We start from the raw sequence: 16,663 nt of genomic DNA on the forward strand, positions 1-16,663 counted from the left end.
GCGGAGACCAGATCCAACAACGGCTGTTGTAGAGGTATTGACGGTGTGAGGGTCCTCTTCACGGCCAAGGCAGAGAGCTCCTTGTTGGCCATGTCGATGATGTCCGCAGGCATGGGCATGGGAGGTGATTAAAATCAGAGGGACATGGAGAGGGAAAAAGAGAAACAAGGAAGAAAGGAATGAGATGGAGGGCGCACCGGGGCTTGTTGCCGGTGGTGAGGTGGTCCGACGTGGTCGCATGGAGATGCGGGGAAGACCGGCGAGCTTCGGGACGCCGGCGGCGCGAGGCTACCTCCCTCTTTTGGTGCCATGAAGGAGGAGGCATGCGATGCGAGGAGGTGAACTCGTTGGGCGCCATGGAGGAGGAGGTGTGCAGCCCCATGGGAGAGCCTATGGAGAGAGGGGGGAGAGTGAGGGAGAAAGGAGGGATTCGGCCGAGGATATGGGGATTTCACCTATCTTGTACTTACTAGTAGCGAGGGGTATAAACCTGCGCTACTACCAAGTTCATAGTAGTAGCGCGGTTTTATAACCCTCGCTACTACAATGTCATGTCCCCGTGGGGCACGGTAAAGGCCACTTAGTAGTAGCGAGGGTTATAAACCCACACTACTACTATCAACTTAGTAGTAGCGGGGGGGAGGGAGGGGGGGGGGGTAAAAACCCACGCTACTAGTAAGTAGCAGTAGCGAGGGTTATCAACCCATGCTACTAGTAAGCGTCTGCCTATAAGCTTTTCCCTAGTAGTGAGTGCTTGCAGAAATTACCTTGTTGAAAACCACTTGTCATTTCCTTCTGCTCCTTGTTGGGTTCGATAGTCTTACTTATCGAAAGGACTACGATTGATCCCCTATACTTGTGGGTCATCAAGACTCTTTTCTGGCGCCATTGCCGGGGAGTGAACTGCTCTTGGTAAGTGGAAATTGGTAAGGAAAATTTATTGCTATGTGCTGGAATTTATTATCACTTGCTACTATGGAAAACAATCCTTTGAGGGGTTTGTTCGGGGTATCTTCACCTCGACCGGAACCACAATTAATTACCCCTCAACCTATTGCACCTACTAAAAATATTGGCTATGAAATTCCTTCGGGTATTATAGAACAACTGCTAGCTAACCCTTATGCAGTAGATGGAACTGCACATCCTGATATGCATTTGATATATGTGGATGAAGTTTGTGGATTGTTTAAGCCTGCAGGTTTACCCGAAGATGAAGTTAAAAAGAAGGTCATCCCTTTATCTTTGGAGGGAAAGGCATTGGTATGCTATAGGCTATGGGATGATATTGGATCTTGGAACTGGAATCGATTGAAATTGGAATTTCACCAAAAAAAATTATCCTATGCATCTAGTTCATCGTGATCGGAATTATATATATAATTTTTGGCCTCGTAAAGGATAAAGTATCGCTCTAGCTTGGGGGAAGCTTAAGTCAATGTTATATTCATGCCCCAATCATGAGCTCTCGAGAGAAATTATTATTCAGAACTTTTATGCTCGCTTTCTTGTAATGATCAAACCATGCTCGACACTTCTTGTACTAGTTCTTTTATGAGGAAGACTATTGAATTCGGGTGGGATCTCTTATAAAGAATTAAACGCAACTATGAAGATCAGGAACTCGACGAAGGTAAATAGTCAGGTATTAAGCTTGAGTATGATTGTGTTAAATCTTTTATGAATACCAATGCTTTTCAAAAGTTTAGCACTGAATATGGACTTGAATCTGAGATAGTAGCCTCTTTTTGTGAATCATTTGCTACTCATGTTGATCTCCCTAAGGAGAAGTGGTTTAAATATCATCCCCCTAGTAAAGAAGAAATTAAAGAACCAACAATAGCCAAGGAGGAAACTATCATTGATAATGTTGACCCAGTTGTTCCTACCACTTCCATTGAAAAACCTCCTTTCCCTGTTAGGATAAAGGAACATGCTAAGGTTTCAACTATGGTTCGCAAAAGTGATATTAAAGCACCTAAACCTTCTGAACAACTTAAGGCAGAACCTAGTGTTGCTATGGTTAAATATCTCTTGGAAGAAAATATTGATGGGAATGTTATTTACTTCTGTGGTGAAACTGCTAGAATTGCTAAACCTGTTGGAAAAGATAAACATAGACTAGTTGTTGACATGCCTGCCGTCTCAGTTAAAATAGGACACCATTGTTATCATGGTTTATGTGATATAGGTGCTAGCGTAAGTGCTATTCCTTTTACTTTATATCAAGAAATTATGGATGAAATATCACTCGCTGAAATAGAAGACATAAATGTTACTATTAAACTTGCTAATACGGACACCATCACACCACTTGGGATTGTTAGAGATGCTGAAGTCTTGTGTGGGGAAACAAAATATCCTATTGATTTTCTTATACTTGGTTCCCCACAAGATGACTTTTGTCCCAATATCTTTGGTAGACCTTTCTTGAACACCGTTAATGCTACTATAGATTGTCATAAACAAACTGTCAGTGTTAGTTTTGGTGGTGATTCTCATGAGTTTAATTTTTCCAAGTTTAATAGAAAACATCATAAGAAAGAATTGCCTAATAAAGATGAAATAATTGGTCTTGCTTGTATTGCCGTGCCTCCTACTGATCCTTTAGAACAATATTTGCTAAACCATGAAAATGATATGCATATGCATGAAAGAAACGAAGTAGATAACATCTTCTTTGAACAACAACCTCTGCTTAATCACAATTTGCCTATTTAAACTCTAGGAGGCCCTCCTCCACCTAAAGGTGATCCTGTGTTGAAACAATTGCCTGATACTTTGAAATATGCTTATCTTGATGAAAATAAGATATATCCTGTTATTATTAGTGCTAACCTTTCAGAACATGAAGAAGAAAGATTATTGAAAGTTCTAAAGAAGCACCGAGCTGCTATTGGATATACTCTTGATGATCTTAAGGGCATTAGTCCCACTCTATGTCAACACAAGATTAATATGGAACCTGATGCTAAACCCGTTGTTAATCACCAACGCGGGTTGAATCCTAAAGTGAAAGTAGTGGTAAGAACTGAAATATTAAAGCTTCTGGAAGCAGGTATAATCTATCCCATAGCTGATAGTAGATGGGTAAGCCCCGTTCATTGTGTCCCCAAGAAAGGAGGTATCACTATTGTTCCTAATGATAAGAATGAACTTATTCCACAAAGAATTGTCACTAGCTATAGAATGGTAATTTATTTCAGAAAATTAAACAAAGCAACTAGAAAAGATCATTACCCTCTACCTTTTATTGAGCAAATGCTAGAAACACTCTCTAAGCACACACATTTTTCCTTTCTAGATGGTTATTCTGGTTTCTCTCAAATACCTTTTTCACAACCTGATCAAGAGAAAACCACTTTTACTTGTCCTTTTGGAACTTATGCTTATAGACGTATGCCTTTTGGTTTATGCAATGCACATGCTACCTTTGAAAGATGTATGACTGCTATATTCTCTGATTTTTGTGAAAAGATTGTTGAGGTTTTCATGTATGATTTTTCTATTTATGGAACTTCTTTTGATGATTTCTTGAGCAAACCTTGATCAAGTTTTGCAGAGATGTGAGCAAACTAATCTTGTCTTGAATTGGGATGAGTGCCACTTTATGGTTAGTGAAGGTATTGTCTTGGGTCATAAAATTTCTGTACGAGGCATTGAGGTGAATAAAGCTAAAGTTGATGCAATTGAGAAAATGCTATGTCCTAAAGATATCAAAGTTATTCGTAGTTTCCTTGGTCATGCTGGTTTCTATAAGAGGTATATTAAAGACTTCTCTTAAATTTCTAGGCCTATTACAAATCTTTTTAAAAAGGATGTTCCATTTGTTTTTGATGATGATTGTGTAGAAGCCTTTGAAACACTTAAGAAAGCCTTAACCACTGCACCTATTGTTCAACCACCTGATTGGAACTTGTCTTTTGAAATTATGTGTGATGCTAGTGACTATGCTATTGGTGCTGTTCTAGGACAAAGAGTTGATTAAAAAAATTAAATGTCATCCATTATGCTAGCAAAACTCTAGACAGTGCTCAAAGAAATTATGCTACTACTGAAAAATATTTTTTAGCAGTTGTGTTTGCTTGTGATAAACTCAGATCTTATATTGTTGATTCCAAAGTAACTGATCACACCTATCACACTGCTATAAAATATCTTATGGAAAAGAAAGATGCTAAACCTAGACTCATTAGGTGGGTTCTCTCGCTACAAGAATTTGATTTACATATCACTAATAGGAAAGGAGTTGAGAACCCCGTTGCTGATAACTTGTCTAGGTTAGAAAATGTTCTTGATGACCCACTACCAATTGATGATAGTTTTCCTAATGAACAATTAGCTGCAATAAATGTTTCTCATAGCACACCTTGGTATGCTGACTATGCTAATTTTATTGTTGCCAAATACATACCACCTAGTTTCACCTACCAACAAAATAAAAATTCTTCTATGTTTTAAGACATTACTTTTTGGATGACCCACATCTTTATAAAGGAGGAGTAGATGGTATTATTAGACATTGTGTACCTAGGCATGAACATGAACAAATCCTATGGAAATGTCACTCCGAAGCTTATGGAGGACATTATGCGGGAGATAGAAGTGCTCATAAGGTATTGCAATCTAGTTTTTATTGGCCTACTCTCTTGAAGGATGCTCGTAAGTTTGTTTTATCTTGTGCTGATGTCAGAGAATTGGTAATACCGGTAAGTGTCAAGAAATGCCTATGAATTATTCACTTGCTATTGAACCATTTGACGTTTGGGGTTTTGATTATATGGGACCATTCCCTTCCTCTAATGGGTATACTCATATTTTGGTTGCTGTTCATTACATTACTAAGTGGGTAGAGGCTATTCCAACTAGCAGTGCTGATCACAACACTTCCATTAAAATGCTTAAAGAAGTTATTTTTCCCTAGTTTTGGAGTCCCTAGATATTTAATGACTGATGGTGGTTCACACTTTATTCATGGTGCCTTCCTAAAAATGCTTGCTAAGTATGATGTTAACCATAGAATTGCATCACCCTATGATCCTCAATCTAGTGGTCAAGTTGAACTTAGCAATAGAGAAATAAAATTGATATTACAAAAAACTGCCAATAGGTCTTGAAAGAATTAGTTTATGAAATTAGATGATGCACTTTGGGCCTACAAAACAACTTATAAAAATCCTATGGGTATGTCTCTCTATAAAATGGTCTATGGATAAGCTTGTCATTTGCCTCTTGAGTTAGAACATAAAGCATTTTGGGCAATCAAAGAACTCAATTATGATTTCAAAATTTCCGGTGAAAAGATGTTATTTGATATTAGCTCACTAGATGAATGGAGAACCCAAGCTTATAAAAATGCCAAACTATTTAAAGAAAAATTTAAAAGATGGCATGATAAAAGTATTTCAAAAGCGGGAATTTAAAGTGGGAGAATATGTTCTTTTGTACAACTCTCGTTTGAGATTCTTTGCAGGAAAACTTCTCTCTAAATGGGAAGGACCTTATATCATCGAAGAGGTTTATCGTTCTGGAGCCATCAAAATAAATAATGCCGAAGGTACTAACCCGAAGGTGGTCAATGGTCAAAGTATTAATACTATATCTCAGGTACACCCATTAAAGTTGAAAGCAATATTATTCAAACCATGACACCGGAGGAACACATAAGGGAAACCTTTCGGAACATCCCGGAATTGTTAAAAACCCTGTTCAAGAATTCATCCGATTAACCAGTTAACTTGCCAATTAATCCCTACTCGTAGGGTCACCGAGTAGCCAATAAACCGATAAATTGTCTGATTAACCGATTAAATGGCCGATTAACTTGCCGATTAGCCAATTAATCCCCTACTCACCAGCCAACCGAGCAGCTACCAGTTAACGATTTCCTCAACAATGGTTAAAAATAGGAGGTACATGATACGATAAGTAAACAGACTCCAAAAAATTTGCAAAAATATTTTTTATCAGTTTTGGAATATTACAGAAAATAGGAAAAATAAGAAACAACCAGTAAGGTGTCCGAGGAGGGCATAATACACCAGGGCGCGCCTAGGGGCCCAGACGCGCCCAGGTGGGTTATGCCCACCTCGAGAACCTTCCCGACTCCATTTTGCTTCCGTTCTGCTTGTTTCCCAAGAAAAAAAAAATCTATATATACTACTCAAACGTATTGACCACCGTACCGCAAAGAAATCTCCTGTTCTTCTTTCTCGCTATTTTTCTGTCAGATCCAACAAGGCCAGGCATCATGTCTTCCCCCTCTTCTAACAACAAGGAATGAGATGCTTGGTTGATGAAGATAGAACTCAAGAGGAAGGAACCCTAGGAAGTCATCTAGGAGATCAAGGACAAGGAGGCTGCAGTGGATCAAACTCAAAGGGAAGAGCAAGCTTCACCGTGGGAGGAAGAAGAAGATATCCTTAAACCCTACTATGATCATCTTACCCCTACTGAAATCGAAGCCTTTCGGATCATGAAAACGGTTCGTATGCAAAATAAATATCCCACTCTTGAAAATATTCAGCTACAAGAGCACATCATCGCCCTCAAGAGCGTCATCCGTAGACATGAGATTCTCCTAATTAAGCTGGAAGTGTGGAATTGCACCATCACCTTCATCATCTTCACCACCAAAGGAGGATTGAGTATTGGGTATGGGAACTCCCCTTGGCTTGAGCCAAGCTTGGGGGAGGTGCCCCGGTATCGTATCACACCACTATCTTTGCTTTTATCTGCTTTAGTTCGATCCTTAGTTTTCCTATGATTTAGTTGAATAAAAAGTTTAGTTCGATCCTTTCTGTTCGAGTGCTTTCCTAGTGATCTATCTTTGTAATCGTGTGTGAGAGATATAATAAAGTTAGTTCAAGTTTTCCTTTCTTTAATTTTTCTGTTGCAATCAAAATAAATGAAAAGAAATAAATGAATAAAGATCATATGCTAATGATTAATGACATCACATAAGGAAGAGTATAAGTAGTAAAATATGTTCACTACTAGGGAAAACCTTATACACAGAAACTTACCAGTAGCGCGGGCTAAAAAGAAGCGCTACTACAATTTACCACTAGGGCGTGTGAAATAAACGCGCTGCAGCTAAGTTTGTAGCAGTAGCGCGTCTCACGAAAGAAGCGCTACTACTACAATTCCCCTACTGTTCTCGACAGGCTAGAAATAGTAGTAGCGTGCTTAGGAAAAGCGTGCTGCTGCTAAGACTATTGTAGTAGCGTGTTTTACGCGGAAAACGCTACTGCTAAGGAAAGGAAAATAAAATGAATAGAAAATTAAATGAAAAATGAAAGAAATAGGAAAAGAGGAAGGAAAAAAAGAAAATGTGAATGAAAATAAATGAAAAATAAAAATAAAGGAGAAAGGCGTAGCAGCAGCGGGCTTTCAGGACACGCGCTATAGCTATCTTAGCAGTAGCGATTGTTGTCATCCAGTGCTATAGCTAATTTAGCTATTGCCAACGTAGCAGTAGCACTTTTCCTGGAACGTGCTACTGCTACTTTTGACTTAACCACGCGCGGTTCTTCTTCCCCATGGCCACTTCCCCCAAATCGAAGTTGCGCCTCTACTGTCGCCGCCGTCGTCGCCCGGGCACCGCGCACGCTCTCCCATCGCCCTCCGCACACCGTCGATGCAGCTCCGACCCCGACCTCGATGCCGCCACGACCCCGACCTCGACACCGCCCCAACCCCGACCTCGACGCCCCCTACATCACCGCCAGCCGCCGTGCGCCCGCCGCCCCGACCCTGACCCCGTCGCCGACCTCGACGCCGCGTGCCCCTCTCCCTAACTCTGTCGGCGCCCGAGGTGAGCACGCCCTCCTCCTCCTCCCCTGCCTCTGCCTAGCTAGGGTTCTTAGGGTTAAATTTTAGAATCCAACTAATTAGTTAGGGTTCATCAAATTAGATGCTAATTAGGGTAATAGTTGTTAAATAGAATTAGTTTTAGAGTTCATCAAATTAGTTAGGGTTGAATCTTAGAGTTCATCTAACTAGTTTTTTTTACTGTTTTTAGTAAGTATTTAATAGAATTAGTAAGAAAATTAATAGAACTAGTTGAACTAGTTTATTTTTAGTAAGAACTAGTTGAATTAATAGAACTAGTTTATTTTTAGTAAGAAAATTAATAGAATTAGTTGAACTAGTTTATTTTTAGTAAAAACTAGTTTATTTTTATTTATAGTAAGTGCTTAATTGAACTAGTTGAATTAATGCAACTATTTTATTTTTAGTATGAAAATTAATAGAACTAGTTTACTTTTTTAGTTAAAGCAATTATTCCCGCATCGACGTCGACGATGCCTATCCCGCATCCTCGTCGTCGACTCGGCGTAGGAGGCCTGCTTGATCAGAGGGGCCATGTCCGAGACTTGGCTCCGCCGGGTTGGTACTGGGATGTGTTACCTTACAGAAGGCGCAGCTTGGTGAGGAGCCAGCCCGTCGTTGACCCGAACCTTCTTTGGTGGCGGTCGCGTGGGCCACTGATGGTGCGGAGGCTTGAGGACCCCGTGGAGGTGGTATGTCACCGTGTCAGCGAAGAGGACGAGCACGTCCGTCGCTACATGGTTGCGTTGGAGGGTAGGTTCTCCAATACCTGGCAGGTTCTTCAAGGAACTCACTGGAGCTATGATCCTGTGATGGTTCCTTATCTTTGGGTGTCCACCGCCCGGGCCGATACCCGTCGTTCGCTAGGGTTTTAGCTGTATTAGTGAGGTTAAATGTATGAGACTATTCGAGATGTATTAGTGATAATATTCGACAATGTACGGACGGAAGAGATGATTTAGTTTTGCTTATTGAATGCATGCTTTTGAATACTAATTTATTTTATGATCTAGTTTGCTTATTGAATGCTCAAATTGGAGAACTACTCCTATTTTGAATGCTCAAATTGGAGAGCACTATTTTGAATACTTTTTTTTGCAGCCAAATCTCCATGTTGTCGCCGCCGTCATCCCCGTCATAGGCCCCCTCTGACTTCGAGGTGAGACTAGCCAAATCTCCATGTCAATATGAGTCCTATAAGATATTTTGAAATGTTTTTGTTCATATTTTCAACCATTGAAATGCAATGACCATCAAGTTTGAATGCAATGACCATCAAGTTTGAATGCAAATAGGATATGTGCTTGCTCAAGTGGCCATGTTTGCAGGTAACATGTCCGAGTGGCCTATGTTTTGCCAGAGTGTTGATTAATTTTTGTTCCGGCAAATTTCAGGCGCTCGATATGCCCTTTTTAGCAAAGGTCATGCCGGATTTTCCCGTGAATTTTGGCATGACTTGTGCTAGAATATGTAGGAAATAGCGAGTGGCTTGGATTTTCTAGAAAGATAATTAAACGACATTTCAGGTTGACTTTAAGTCTATCGAGGCTCCATACATGACAATCAAAAAATGAGTGAGGGAGAAAGTCTGCACCATATATGAGAGAGGAAGAAACCCGATTGTTGTTGTGGGGGTCGTTTCTCTTTCTTCTCCTTGTGCTAGACCTTTGTTAGGCACTAGGGGAAGGAGGAGTAACGACCATCACCGACGGTTGAAAAATCAGTGAGGGAGTGTGTCCACCATATATGAGAGAAGAAGAATGCCGACAGTTGTCATGGGGGTCGCTTCTCCTTCGTTCCCGTGTGCTAGACATTTTGGTTTAATGCACTCGGGGACGAAGGGAGGAGCGACCATCACCAACGGTCGAATATATACACCACTTGAGCTGAGAGTTTTCAAAAAAAAAAGACTCGACGGACCGATAGTCAACCCAGGCTGAATAATAATGATCTAATTTAGTTTTTGTAGTACATATATTGATTTTTCAAAGTTTAATCTTTGAATTATGAACATAGGAAATGTCATCGGACGAAAGTCTTGCTGAGTGCTCCTGGTGCGGCGACAACCGGGGTTCTGCGACACGCCTCACTTGGTAGAAGGTCGGTGCTTCAGCATTAAGCTCCAGGAGGCCTTCGATGTTGAAACGATATGCTACGACGCAAAGTGTTTTTTCGTAATTAAGCTCGACTTCTACTACTTCAACGTGTAATTTTCGTCTTTTACAATTCGACTAGCTTATCCCACATCATGCAAGATGCTATGTCTTGGAGAGGATGTATTTTGAAGATCATGAGAGTATGGAAACAAAGAAAATTAACCTAAGGACCCATCATGGTATGGATTTTGAGGTAAATCTATACAATTCCGAGAGTGTATCCCATTTTGGTTGCCCAGATTGGGAAACACTTCGCAAGATGTATGATTTTCAAGAGGGTATGCTTGTTACCATGGATCTTGGTGATCCTGGCATCAAGAAAGACAATTTGGACATTTGGGTCCTTGTTGATACGCTTCCAATTCTACCGCTATGTGAGTTTCTCAAACATAGTTATTAAGTAATTTATATTGTTTATTTCAAAATAGTTGACAACTTATTTCCATTGACAGAATGTGCGGAAGATGGTAGACAGAACCTACTACACCGATGGTTCTGAGTTAACTTATCAGGAGAAAAATCATCTAGTCGCATTTTGTACTGATCTTGAGAATTACAATATGTATTATCAAACTCCTCCACATTATGGTCAATATGTGCCACTAGTGCACGTGTTGAACTATGCTAACATCCATGGAGATGTCATGGTAAGATTTTTAGTATTATGACATTTGTGCATCTTTTGCATAAATTCTTCTAAAACTGAACTACATTGCTAACTACGAAGTTATTACTATGTTTTCAATAGATAATCCCAGAGGAGTGTGTGCCTCATATGATGTTTCAGAAACGCCGCCTTGATGTTTTGAATATACAACCAGGTCATCCTATGAATCACTCCTGTTCATATCGGATTTCTAAAACCAATGAAGACATGACATCAAAGATTGGAAAAAAATGTATGATCACTCGTAGGGAGGTACTTGGAAGCAACATTAGGCGAAGGGCAAGAATTGGAGACAGGATGATCTCCATTCTCCATATTGGAGAGTCAGGTCCTGTCTTGTTTTATGCTATTTTACCTAAGAGAACCTAGTAGGTCCTATGAGAGAGAATTAGGTCATAGGTACAATGTGTTATTATGTGGTACAACGTGTTAGAGTTGATGATGATGAGGAGTTGTGATTATGACTACTGACCAACTTGCTATATGATGTCTCATTGATAAAAATGATGGTCATGAGGAGGTGTTATATGACAACGATGTATTATGATGATAAGTTGTTAATGATATGATGATGATGATGAGTTATTATGTCATTGGGTGAAAGAACCGTGGATTAGTTTCAAGTGCATGGATCCAAAGTGACCATAGTTTCAAGTGGATGGATCCAAAGTGACCATTGGTCACTTTGGATCCATGCACTTGAAACTAATCCACGTTTCTTTCACCCAATGATATAATAAATCATTCTAATGTAAAAACAATCTCTAAATTGCTAATGCATGAAAACTTGTATAATGGCGTATGAATACAAAATAAAACAAAAAAGAAATACCCAACAATAGTAGTAGCGCGGGTAGGAAGGTGCGCTACTAGTAAATACTAGTAGTGTTGTGCACCAAAAGCGCTACTGCTAAGCACGTATAGCAGTAGCACGGGCAAGCACACGCTACTGAGAAACTTTAGCTGTAGCACCGTATTTGTAGTGCGCCACACCGCGCTACTGATATACCTAAAACCGACGCTACTGCTAGCCTTTTCCCTAGTAGTGGTTGGATTTGACAAACATAGCATTGGTCAATGATGGAACTCATGAAAAAGTTAATAAGGGAAGAAAATATTCACATGCAAATATACTATCTTGGACATCTTTTATGATTGTGAGCCCCCATCAAAATATTATATGCCAAAATGGTTGATGTTGGACAAGGAAGACAACAAAATGATTTATGCTTGTTTATATTCACATAGAAGTCATATTGTCATAGATCCTTTAACATGCGGTGCTTGCTCAATATATTTTCTAGCCAAAATTTCCGCACTAAGTAGAAATACTACTTGTGCATCCATAAACTTCAAACCCAAATCTTTTTCGAGAGTCCACCATACCTACATATGGATTGAGTAAGATCCTTCAAGTAAATTGTCATCGGTGCAATAAGGCAATAAAAATTGTTACTAAATGTGTTGGATGAATTAGAGTAAGAGAAAATTGAGCGTTGTACGAACTTGTGATGGCAAAATATTAAAGGCGACAGACTGCATAATAAAGGTTGCTATCATAAGGGGCAATATAACGTGACGTTCTTTTGCACTAAGGGATTTAGCATACAAACAAAAAGCGCATGGCAACCTCTGCTTCCCTCTGTGAAGGGCCTATCTTTTATTTTTATGCAAAGAGTCAAAGTATTTTCTCCTATTCCTTTTTATTTTCTCTTTTTGCAAGCATCATGTGGTGAGGAAAGATCTGAGCACATATATCAGGTTGAATATGGGTGAGCTTGAGTTATTATTGTTGACATCACCCTTGAGGTGAATACGTTGGGAGGCGAAACTAAAAGCCCCTATCTTTCTATGTGTCCGGTTGAAACTTTTTGCTCATGTGTACGCGGTGAGTGTGAGAAATCATAGAATATTAGTTTCACCTCCCAACGTATTCTATTGAATTGTAGTTGCAAAGTTGATGAATTGTAGTTGCAAAGATGACTGAGAACATAGTTTGTTGGTTTTCGATAAAGTTTATGCTTCTACTTTGATATTGTGATGAATTGTTACTTGTTCATGAGAAGTCATATGATAAAGTTCTGTTTTGTAGTGTTATGAATAAGTGTGTTGCTGTTACAATAATATGCATGATGCTTCTATGTCCGTATTTTGTTTTTGTCGACACCTCTCTCTCTAAGCATGTGGACATGTTTTTCGATTTCGGTTTTCGCTTGAGGACAAGCGAGTTTTAAGTTTGGGGGAGTTGATACGTCCATTTTGCATCATGTTTTCCTACTGTTATTTATAATGTTTTTATGTATAATAATGCTTTTGACAGTAATTCTAATGCCTTTTCTCTCATAATATGCAAGATTTGCACAAAGGAGGAGAATATCGACAGCTGGAATTCTGGACCTGAAAAAGCTACATCAAGTCACCTATTTTGCACAACTCCAAATGAGCTGAAACTTCATGGAGATTTTTATGGAATATATGAAAAATACTTGAGCAAATAACTACCGGAGGGGGTGATACGTCTCCAACGTATCTATAATTTTTGATTGTTCCATGCTATTATATTATTTGTTTTGGATGTTTTATATGCATTTATATGCTATTTTATATTATTTTTGGGACTAGCCTATTAACCTAGATCCCAGTGCCAGTTTCTATTTTTTTTGCCTATTTTAGAGTTTCACAGAAAAGGTATATCAAACTGAGTCCAAACGGAGTAAAACTTTCGCGATGATCTTTCTTGGACCAGAAGCAAACCAGGAGACTTGGAGATGAAGTCAGAGGAGCCACGAGGCAGCCACAAGGGTGGAGGGTGCGCCCAAGGGGGGGAGGGGGTAGGGCGCGCCCCCTATCTTGTGGGCCCCTCGTGGGTCTCCTAACCTAATTCTTTCGCCCATATATACTCTTATAACCCAAAACCATCAGGGGGAGCCACGAAAACACTTTTCCACCGCCGCAACCTTCTATATCCGTGAGATACCGTCTAGGGGCCTTTTCCGGCATCCTGCTAGAGGGGGATTCGATCACGGAGGGCTTCTACATCAACACCATTGCCCTTTCGATGAAGCGTGAGTAGTTTACCATAGACCTACGAGTCCATAGCTAGTAGCTAGATGGCTTCTTCTCTCTCTTTGATTCTCAATACCATGTTCTCCTCGATGTTCTTGGAGATCTATTCGATGTAATACTCTCTTGCGGTGTGTTTGCCGAGATCCGATGAATTGTGGATTTATGATCAGATTATCTATGAATATTATTTGAATCTTATCTGAATTCTTATATGCATGATTTGATATCTTTGCAAGTCTCTTCGAATTATCGGTTTAATTTGGCCTACTAGATTGGTTTTTCTTGCAATGGAAGAAGTGCTAAGCTCTGGGTTCAATCTTGCGGCCTTTCCCAGTGACAGTAGGGGCAGCAAGGCATATATTTTATTGTTGCCATCGAGGATAAAAAGATGGGGTTTTCATCATATTGCTTGAGTTAATTCCTCTACATCATGTCATCTTACTTAATGCGTTACTCCATTCTTTATGAACTTAATACTCTAGATGCATGCTGGATAGCGGTCGATGTGTGGAGTAATAGTAGTAGTAGATGCAGACTCGTTTCGATCTACTTGACACGGACGTGGTGCCTATGTTCATGATCATTGCCTTAGATATCGTCATAATTATGCGCTCTTCTATCAATTGCTCGGCAGTAATTTGTTCACCCACCGTATTATTTGCTATCTTGAGAGAAGCCACTAGTGAAACCTATGGCCCCCGGGTCTCTTTTCCAACATATTAAGTCTCTTTTCCATCATATTAGTTTCCAATCTACTATTTTGCAATCTTTTACTTTCCGATCTATAAACCAAAAATACCAAAAATATTTACTTTACCGTTTATCCATCTCTATCAGATCTCACTTTTGCAAGTAATCATGAAGGGATTAACAACCCCTTTATCGCGTTGGGTGCAAGTTTGTTTGATTGTTTGTGTAGGTATTTGGTGACTTGTGTGTTGTCTCCTACTGGATTGATACCTTGGTTCTCAAACCGAGGGAAATACTTACTCTACTTTGCTGCATTATCCTTTTCTCTTCAAGGGAAAAACCAACACAAGTTGAAGAGGTAGCAGGAAGAATTTCTGCTGCCGTTGTCGGGGAGATCTATGCCAAGTCAAGCCATACCAAGTACCCATCATAAACTCTCATCTCTTGCATTGCATTATTCACCATTCGCCTCTCATTTTCCTCTCCCCCACCTCTAAAACAATTTTCGAAAAGATTTGCCTTTTCTTTGCCACTCTTGCGTTCATCTTCTTCCCTTGCTTCTTGTGTGCTCGTGTGTTGGATTGCTTGCTTTGTCACGATGGCTCAAGATAATACCAAATTGTGTGACTTTTGATGGCTCCAGATAATACCAAATTGTGTGACTTTTCCAACACCAATAACAAAGATTTTATTAGTACTCTGATTTCTCCCGCTACTAATGCAGAATCTTGTGAAATTAATGCTGCTTTGCTGAATCTTGTTATGAAAGATCAATTTTCCGGCCTTCCTAGTGAAGATGCCACATCCCATCTAAACAATTTCGTTGATTTGTATGCTATGCAAAAGAAGAAAGATGTGGATAATGATATTGTTAAATTGAAGCTATTCCTGTTTTCGCTTAGAGATCATGCTAAAACTTGGTTTTCATCTTTGCTTAAAAATAGTATTGATTCGTGGAACAAGTGTAAAGATGCTTTCATCTCTAAGTATTTTCCTCCCGCTAAGATCATCTCCCTTAGGAACGATATTATGAATTTTAAGCAACTTGATCACGAACATGTTGGACAATCTTGGGATAGGATGAAATTGATGATACGAAATTGTCCTACACATGGTTTGAATTTGTGGATGATTATACAAAAAAATTTATGCCGGATTGAATTTTGCTTCTAAAAATCTTTTAGATTCGGCCGCGGGAGGAACTTCTATGGAAATTACCTTAGGAGAGGCTATTAAACTCCTAGATAATATTATGGCTAATTATTCTCAATGGCACACCGAAAGATCCACTAGTAGAAAAGTGCATGCGACTGAAGAGATTAATGTTTTGAGTGGAAAGATGGATGAACTTATGAAATTATTTGCTAGAAGAGTGCTTCTTTTGATCCTAATGATATGCCTTTGTCCACTTTGATTGAGAATAATAATGAATCTATCACTACAGGAATCAGGCACTTTGCCGTCAGCCATGGATGACGGCAAAGACCTTTGTCGTCAGCTAGCAGATGGCAACAGGTCCGGCTGAATAGGCTACGACAAAGGACTCTTTGCCGTCTGCTGGTGGACGACACAGATGAAAAGGTCTTTTCTTGGATGGCACACATGGCAGCTTAGGGCCGTTAAGGGGTTAGCGGTGTGTTTTTGCCGTCTGTTGGCTGACGGCAAAGATGCAAAGTTCTTTGCCATCAGCAAGCGGACGACAAATAAACCATATAGGCCAGCCAAGTGCCCCAGGTTGCAAAGGTACGTGCCATGTGGCAGGTTTGCCGTCAGCTGGCTGACGACAAAGTGCCTGTATGTGCCCTTTTGAAGTTGTGTATGGTTTCCTACCTCGTGCACCTATTGATTTGTTGCCTCTTCCATCTTCGGAGAAGGTTAATTTTGATGCTAAACAACATGCTGAATTGATTTTAAAAATGCATGAGTTAACTAAGGAAAACATTGAGCGTATGAATGCTAAATATAAACTTGCTGGAGATAAGGGTAGAAAACGTGTTGTGTTTGCACCTGGAGATCTTGTTTTGTTACATTTGCGTAAGGATAGATTTCCTGATTTGCGCAAATCAAAGCTAATGCCACGTGCTGATGGCCCTTTTAAGGTGTTAGAGAAAATAAATGATAATGCATATAAACTTGAGCTACCTGCAGATTTTGGGGTTAGTCCCACTTTTAACATTGCAGATTTGAAGCCTTATTTGGGTGAGGAAGATGAACTTCCGTCGAGGACGACTTCATTTCAAGAAGGGGAGGA

The sequence above is a fragment of the Triticum aestivum genome, chromosome 4B, assembly GCF_018294505.1.
Source record: "Triticum aestivum cultivar Chinese Spring chromosome 4B, IWGSC CS RefSeq v2.1, whole genome shotgun sequence".
Taxonomy (NCBI): Eukaryota; Viridiplantae; Streptophyta; class Magnoliopsida; order Poales; family Poaceae; genus Triticum; species Triticum aestivum.